Here is a 9,987-nt window from a genome sequence, read left to right on the forward strand (position 1 = left end):
AGGGATTGTCAACTAAGGGTATGTTTGGAAACCTGGAAAATGAGTTCTGGAAATCATTTTTCAAGTTTTCATTGTTTGGATGTGCTTGGAAAATCAAGTCAACGGAAATCATTTTCCATTGACTTTGGAAAATAAGCTTGTTTTGGAGGAAAATGACTTCCCCTTTTTTTGGGGAAGTCATTTTCCAACTTTTACACCAACATCATCAACATTATACCACCACCATCACCACCACTACTGCCGCCGCCACCACCACTATATCACCGCCACCACCGCCACCACACCACCACCACTACCACCATCAACATCATACCACCACCACCACTACCGCTGCCACTACCACCACCACCGTACCACCGCAACCATCGTTGCCGCCACCACCACCACCATAGCACCGCCACCACACCACCATCACTACCACCACCGTCGTCACCACTACCACCACCATACCACCGCAACCACCGTCGCCGCCACCACCACCACTACCACCATCGCCGCCGCCGCCGCCACCACCACCATAACACCTCAACCACCATCGCCGCCGCCACCACCACCATACCACCGCAACCACCACCATACCACCGCCACCACACCACCACCATCACACCACCACCACTACCACCACCACCACCGTCGCCGCCACTACCACCACCATACCACCGCAACCACCGTCGTCACCGCCACCACCACCGCCACCGCCGCCACCACCACCATACCACCGCCACCACCACACACCACCACCATCACACCACCGCCGTCGCCACCACCACCATACCACCGCAACCACAACACCACCACCATCACACCACCACCACTACCACCGCCACCACCACCATACCACTGCAACCACCGTCGCCGCCACCACCACCACCATACCACCGCCACCGCCACCACCACCACCACCATACCACCGCAACCACCACCACCATCACACCACCGACGCCGCCACCACCACGACCATACCAGTGCCGCCGCCACCACCACCATATCACAGCAACCACCACCGCCGCCGCCACCACCATACTACCGCAACCACCATCGTCGCCGCCACCACCACCACCATACCACCGCAACCACCGCCGCCGCCACCACCACCATACTACCGCAACCACCATCGTCGCCACCACCACCACCACCATACCACCGCCACCACCACACACCACCACCATCACACCACCGCCGTCGCCACCACCACCACACCACCGCAACCACACCACCACCACCATCACACCACCACCACTACTACCGCCACCACCACCATACCACTGCAACCACCGTCGCCGCCACCACCACCACCATACCACCGCCACCGCCACCACCACCACCACCATCACACCACCGACGCCGCCACCACCACGACCATACCACCGCCGCCGCCACCACCACCATACCACAGCAACCACCACCGCCGCCGCCACCACCATACTACCGCAACCACCATCGTCGCCGCCACCACCACCACCATACCACCGCAACCACCGCCGCCGCCACCACCACCATATTACCGCAACCACCATCGTCGCCACCACCACCACCACCATACCACCGCAACCACCGCCACCACACCATCACCACCACCACCACTGCTACCACCGTCATACCACCACCAGTTATTATTATTATTATTATTATTATTATTATTATTATTATTATTATTATTATTATTATTATTATTATATAACAAATAACACCACCACCACAATATTTTTGATATATTATTAGTTATTTTTTATTATATTTAAAATTATTATTATATTATTATACATGTTGTAATATTCTAAATAAAATAATTAAAATATTTAATTATACAATTCTACTCATTTTCCAGAAAATGAACCAAACACACAAAAACAGTTTTCCAAAATGCAACCAAACACTAGAAAGGAAAATGTTTTCCGGAAAATGACTCATTTTCCAGAAGTCATTTTCCTGCTTTCCAAACGGACTCTAAAATCACAATGCGTGAGAAACTGAAATCTTAAAATTATACATACAATACCTAACGTGCGTGAAATTAATCTGTAAATTGCGCATGTGATATGAATGTATGAAATTTACCTTTTCTAGAAGGTGGTTGTTGGCTGGATTCCGCCGTGTGGGTTGCATGTTCTTCAGACGCCATATATGCTTTTAGTAACTCAAAGGAGTTGATAATAAAACTGTCCGCGATGCAAGGTGTTGGTAGTTAAGCACTGCCGAAGTACTAAAAGCTTGTAAAGGTTGCTGCCTGACTCTGAAACAAACTGGAAATCGCGGTCGTAAAGGTAAAAAGCTCTGATAATGATTTTCTAACTGGTCGTGGTGAAGAAGAAAGGTTTTCGTATTTTGTTTCATTTTTTTTTAATTTAATACCCGGGGTGGTATTTTAGTTAATTTCTGTTGACATCGCACGAAATTGAATTCAAATGACAGGAATTCAAATCGACGGTTGAGATAATTGGACGAATTTAAATGAAAGGAATTCATTTTTAATGATTTTGTTAAAACGCAATGAATGAATAATCTAACGCACATAAACAAGTAAATACATGCAGGCAACATATATTTTTGTATACAAAGAATAAACGGATGAGTCCACTGGCGAAATGGTAGAAGTCTTTGAACACATTGACTCCGTCCAGGATCGAATTCCCCCCTAAAAGACTTTAAAAGTTTTTTGGCCGTTTGTTCGCACAACAAGAATAGAATATAAGCATATTAAAGTATTAGTGTGCACATATTAAAGATAAATTTCACGCACATTCATTAAAGTACTCGCGCACATTCAATGGTGTGTGTACTTGCGCATGTAATCCATGTGCACACGCACATTAAGCTATTTGGACACGCGCAGTGTAGCTTTATTAACTAGGTACACACATAACATATACAATTAAACAAATTATTATATTATTGATTCAAATCAGTATGTCCTCGTTTAGTTAACAAAATTGGACGAATTTTATAAATTTAAATTAACAAAATTCACATTGTAATGATCTTGTTAAAAGTTGTTGATTATGGAATTTAACGCATATAAAGGCTATACTAAAGGGATATTCTGTTTTTTTTTTTATTATTAATTTGTTATTAGTTGGTAACCAAGGTTGTGTATTTTGGGCAATGAATGAATAATCTAACGCACATAAACAACTAAATACATGCACATTGTTTTCTTTTAGATTTATGAACAGTTGGCAGGAAACATATATTTCGGTATACAAGGAATAAATGGATGAGCCCACTGGTGAAATGGTAGAAGTCTTTGAACACATCGACTCTACCTAGGATTGAATCCCCCCAAAAGACTTAAAATTTTTTTGGCCGTTTGTTCGCACAACAAGAACAGAATATAAGCATATTAAAGTATTAGTGTGCGCATATTAAATATAAAATTCACGCACATTCGTTAAAGTACTCGCGCATGTTGAAAGAACAGAATATAAGTATATTAAAGTATTAGTGTGCGCATATTAAATATAAAATTCACGCACATTCGTTAAAGTACTCGCGCAAGTTGAAAGGACAGAATATAAGTATATTAAAGTATTAGTGTGCGCATATTAAATATAAAATTCACGCACATTCGTTAAAGTACTCGCGCACGTTGAATGGTGTGTGTACTTGCGCATATAATCCACGTGTACACGCACATTAAGCTATTTGGACACGCGCAGTGTTATGCATGTTAATCCATGTGGATACGCTCATTAAGTTATATATAAGCACACATTTTACGATTGAGATAATTGGACGAATATAAATGAAAGTAAGTGAATTTTTTAATGATTTTCTTAAAAGGCATTGATAGAATAATCTAACGCACATAAACAATTAAATGCAGGCATATTGTTTTGTTTTCAATTTGTCAAAGTATCAAGATGCATATAAAATTGTACAATGATTGGATGGTGGTTCTGGAAATCATTGTAATTCAATCCACGGTGGAATGACTGTGTGGGACATTCTTCCTCCGGGGACTAAAGGAACAATGTATCCTCATCAACGCAAGGGGTTTGAGTTCTTGTGGAGAAACATTGGTGGGGATATTCACATCGAGAATCTGAAAAAGCTGCAGTCTGATTGTGGGAAGGGATGCATAATCTCGCACGCGCCTGGTACTGGGAAAACCTGCCTCACGATAGTGTTTCTCCAGTCGTTTATGAAGCTCTTCGCCGATAGCCATCCTATAATCATAGCCCCTCGAAGCATGTTTCTTACCTGGGAAGCTGAATTTCGAAAATGGGATGTGGATATTCCCTTCCACAACGTGAACAATCCAGCGTTGTCGGGTAGGGAAAACCGTCACATGAGCTTCAAATAAATTCTCGGGTAGGGAAAACCGTCACATGAGTGATATTCCCGTGAGGGCTTGATTATTTAGTTCACTCTATTTTCAAATAAATTGCTAGCTAGTTATTTATAATGTGTTTAAGATCAATGTTCATGAAGTGTTATGAGTTTTTATATATTTATGTTTTCTTAAATAATGTTTTTGCTTGAGGACAAGCAAATGATTAGTGTGGGGTTTGATAAGTACTATTTTTATATTTAATTAGATTAGTTTTTATAATAAATTAGATTTATTTATTTTACATTATATTTATTTTGTGTTTTATTTTATATTTTTGTAATAATATAATAATTATTTAAATAATTTTATTTTGGGCCTTTAGGAATATACATGAGAAATGGGCTCTTTACTAACTTAATTTAATTTGATCCATTGTAGTCTATTTGTTAATTTTATTGATTAAAGCCCATGATGAAATTAAAAACAATTTTATGTTTGTTTTCCTTTTACGTGAGATTGCCGCATGGACCATAGCAGCAGAAAGAAATCAAAACGGCAACTCCGTAGGCTGCTGCGATGAAGACAAACTGCGCGCATTCCGTCCGTGAACTAACGTCGACTCCTTCTGTGGCTGCTATGTACGGACGAAATTAATTGAAGCAGAGAGTATTTGGAGCATGCCTTGCTAATTTTCCATGGTTAGAAAAAAATAAAGTTTATTTATTTTTTAGGTTTTATGTGGTTCAAGAAATTGATTTAGTTTGTGGATGTTAGAGAAATTAGGGTTATGTTGAGTTGATTAGGGAGCCTGAACTAGTATAAATAGGGATGGATTTTTCAGTATAGTCAATCAGTTTTCTCAGAATAATTTTATTTTACTGTAAACACTCCCTGTAATGTTCTGCTATGTTTATTTTCCAATTCAAGGATTATTGAAGTTTGATTCTACAAGACCAGTGAGATTTATTTAGCTTAATTTTATTCTCTGCACTTTATTATTTATATATCTCCTATTATATAAGTTTTAATTATTGCTTGATTAATTGTTGCAAGAGGGCCCTTTGTTCAATTGTCAGGGTATTAAATTGCTATTTAGAACTTTGAATCCGTAATTCTTTAAGTGTTCTAAAGCTAGTAGCAAATAACATAGTTGATTATAAATTAGATTTTCAATCTTATGTTATGAAGATATATAGTCTAGCTTAAATGAACCATGCTTTTGAGTTTGTTAGCTAGAATTGGTAATCTTTCTAATTCTTTAATGCTGTTGTTAAATTAAATCCTAAGAGCATGTTTAGGATTATTCATTAGCTAGGGAAGTAATCAAAGAGCTTGTTTTGATTATCGAAAAAGTAAGGAAAGATAGGTTATTAGAACTTGTTAATAACCATAACCAATTTAGTAAAGAGTAAAGTAATTATTTATTGGAAATCAATGATCTGTCTTGTTAGAATTAAATTGATATTATGCCTTGAGTTGGATACTAGTTGCTATTGATTATTTAATATTTCGTATTGTTTGCCTTTTTATTGTTGCTATTTAATTTCCAATTCTCATCTCATTCTTTATTAAATCTTTGATTAAATTTAATCGAACCAATCTCTGTGGGTACGACCTTACTCATCACTATTGCAATTAATAAGAGTAAGTAATTTATTATTTGTTGGATTCGACACCCATCAAATTTTTGGCGTTGTTGCCGGGGATTGGTGTCAAATAGATTATTTTTATGCCACGTTCTTCTCGTACAGGTCAATTGCAATACGATCCTGAGATCGAGAAGACTGCTAAAAGGTTGAGAAAAGAAACTAAATTGCGCAAAAATCAAGCCTTGTCATCAACATCCCTTCAATCAAATACCACAACTGAATCAACTGCCTCTTGTTGCAATCCCAAAGTAGAGCAAGCAATGGCCGAAGAACAAAGGACCTTGCGGGAGTCTCAAGGTAAATTGCCATCACAAACTGTTGTGAACCCAAAGGAAAATGTAAGTGCAATTACATTGAGAGGTGGAAAAGAGTTGTCAGAACCTACTCATGTGAGGAAAATACCCAACCAAGATAAGGAAACTGAAAAAGAAGTCCATCAACCTCAAGATGATCAAAAGCCTATTAGAGAGCATCCAAAGACGATGGTAATTCCTCCGCCTTTTACTAATAGAATGGCTAAGTCCAAGAAGAATGAAGAAGAGAAAGAAATTCTTGAAACCTTTCGAAAGGTTGAGGTAAATATTCCTTTACTTGATGCTATTAAACAAATTCCTCGATATGCTAAATTTCTCAAAGAGTTGTGCACAAATAAAAGAAAGTTGAAAGGTAATGAAATGGTAAGCATGGGGGAAAATGTTTCAGCTATCCTTCAGAAAAAATTACCTCCCAAGTGTAAAGACCCAGGTATGTTTGCTATCCCTTGCAAGATTGGTAATATTAATATTGAAAGAGCAATGTTAGATCTTGGAGCTTCAATTAATGTCATGCCCTTGTTTGTTTATTCATCCCTGAATGTTAGTCCATTAAAAGAAACGGGTATAATTCTTCAACTTGCTGATAGATCTAATGTGTATCCTAGAGGTATTTTGGAAGATATTTTAGTACAAGTGCAAGGTTTAGTTTTTCCTACTGATTTTTATGTAGTTGATATGGAAGAAGATAATAATAATTCTTATGATTCAACACTAATATTGTTGGGAAGGCCATTTCTGAAAACAACTAAATCAAAAATTGATGTGCATGATGGTACATTGACAATGGAGTTTGATGGTGAAATTATAAAATTTGATATATTTAATACTACCATGAAACATTTGAATGGCATATCATCTGTTTTTGCTATGGATATTTTATTGCAGAAAGTTAATTCTCATTTGATTGTTGATGATGAATTGAATGTTGCGCTGAATAGAAGTCCTAACTTTGAGAATGCGTTAGGACGGCGATGGAGTCTAGCCAAAGACGTTAAAGAAAGGCGCTGCTTGGGAGGCAACCCAATGGGAGTTTATTCTATTCTTTCATTTTTATTAATTTTTCTTTTATCTTTACATTTTATTTAACATTGGGGACAATGTTAAGAATAAGTGTGAGGAGGGGATTTAACTATTATTCATTATTTGATTCTTCCCATAAAAAAAATTTACTAATAATTTATTTTTCAAAAATAATAATATTTTTACTAAAATTCATAACATAATTGAATAATTGGTCTTTCATATTATGACTATTTAGTTTAGTATTTTGTTTGATATGGCGGTGGCTAAACTAAGCAAGCATGAACCTGTGAGATTTTTTGAGCCTTTGACTGACACTTCAGTCCAATTATTTTGTTCTTGTGTGATATCTTCCCTAGATTTGTATCTCTAGAACTTGCCTTGATTCTCTTCAAAACTAATTTGATGCATGCATGATTTTAATATGATTAAGGCCATCTTTGATTTTTAGCCTCACTAGCCAAATAGCCTGTTCATACCATGAATGATTTATCCCTTTTTAGCCACTTTGAGCCTTTTTAACTATATTTTTGTTGTTATGAAACCACATTATAAGCCTATGCTTAAAATTAATTTCCTTAAACCTTGCCCAAAGGAATAGGGGAGCTTTGATTGGGTAATTGCATAAAGATTTGAGTGTGGGGAAAAATGTTGACAAAGTATCTATGAGTGAGAATAATGAATTTGTCATTGGACTCCTATGAGTTTTTTTGGTTGGTATTTCAAAAAAAGAAAAGATAAGAGAGTTGATGTAGTTGTTTCAATTTGAGATTGTTTATAAACTAAAGATGGTGAAACGTGTGATGGAAATTGTGATTCTTCAAAAAAAATATACAAAAGAATCAAAAGAAATAAAAAAAAAAAAAAGATGAAAAGAATACGAAAAAGAACAGTATAGAAAAGAGAATGAAAAGAAGAAAGAAAAGAAAAGAGAAAGTGACAGTACAGAAGAGAAAAAGGAAAAAAAGAATTATTATTATTATTATTATTATTATTATTATTATTATTATTATTTTTCATGTTGAATAAACTATGAATAGTTTGTGATCTTATGGGATGTGATGGTTTATTTGGTTAGAATTGAACTATCAAAATAACAAGAGAGATTTGAATGAATTGAGCTTTTATTTAACTTGGTTATGTTCATTTAATCTTTGCTCCTCTAGTTTTGAAGGCTTTTTTGAACTACTTTTCTAAATAATTCCTACCCTTTGCCCTAAGCCTCATTACAACCTTGACAAAGTCCTTATGATTTGATCGTGCATGTTATCTTGTAGTAGAGAATGAGAAGATATGCAAGCCTATGGTAGAGCATTTCTATAGGAATTGATTTGAGTGAAATTTATACACACACCCTTCAAACACTTGTGCGTTATGAGTGATATTCCCGTGAGGGCTTGATTATTTAGTTCACTCTATTTTCAAATAAATTGCTAGCTAGTTATTTATAATGTGTTTGTGATCAATGTTCATGAAGTGTTATGAGTTTTTATATATTTATGTTTTCTTAAATAATGTTTTTGCTTGAGGACAAGCAAATGATTAGTGTGGGGTTTGATAAGTACTATTTTTATATTTAATTAGATTAGTTTTTATAATAAATTAGATTTATTTATTTTACATTATATTTATTTTGTGTTTTATTTTATATTTTTGTAATAATATAATAATTATTTAAATAATTTTATTTTGGGCCTTTAGGAATATACATAAGAAATGGGCTCTTTACTAACTTAATTTAATTTGATCCATTGTAGTCTATTTGTTAATTTTATTGATTAAAGCCCATGATGAAATTAAAAACAATTTTATGTTTGTTTTCCTTTTACGTGAGATTGCCGCATGGACCATAGCAGCAGAAAGAAATCAAAACGGCAACTCCGTAGGCTGCTGCGATGAAGACGAACTGCGCGCATTCCGTCCGTGAACTAACGTCGACTCCTTCTGTGGCTGCTATGTACGGACGAAATTAATTGAAGTAGAGAGTATTTGGAGCATGCCTTGCTAATTTTCCATGGTTAGAAAAAAATAAAGTTTATTTATTTTTTAGGTTTTATGTGGTTCAAGAAATTGATTTAGTTTGTGGATGTTAGAGAAATTAGGGTTATGTTGAGTTGATTAGGGAGCCTGAACTAGTATAAATAGGGATGGATTTTTCAGTATAGTCAATCAGTTTTCTCAGAATAATTTTATTTTACTGTAAACACTCCCTGTAATGTTCTGCTATGTTTATTTTCAAATTCAAGGATTATTGAAGTTTGATTCTACAAGACCAGTGAGATTTATTTAGCTTAATTTTATTCTCTGCACTTTATTATTTATATATCTCCTATTATATAAGTTTTAATTATTGCTTGATTAATTGTTGCAAGAGGGCCCTTTGTTCAATTGTCAAGGTATTAAATTGCTATTTAGAACTTTGAATCCGTAATTGTTTAAGTGTTCTAAAGCTAGTAGCAAATAACATAGTTGATTATAAATTAGATTTTCAATCTTATGTTATGAAGATATATAGTCTAGCTTAAATGAACCATGCTTTTGAGTTTGTTGGCTAGAATTGGTAATCTTTCTAATTCTTTAATGCTGTTGGTAAATTAAATCCTAAGAGCATGTTTAGGATTCTTCATTAGCTAGGGAAGTAATCAAAGAGCTTGTTTTGATTATCGAAAAAGTAAGGAAAGATAGGTTATTAGAACTTGTTAATAACCATAACCAATTTAGTAAAGAGTAA

Source organism: Ipomoea nil, unplaced genomic scaffold (genome assembly GCF_001879475.1).
Source record: "Ipomoea nil cultivar Tokyo-kokei standard unplaced genomic scaffold, Asagao_1.1 scaffold1310, whole genome shotgun sequence".
Lineage (NCBI taxonomy): Eukaryota > Viridiplantae > Streptophyta > Magnoliopsida > Solanales > Convolvulaceae > Ipomoea > Ipomoea nil.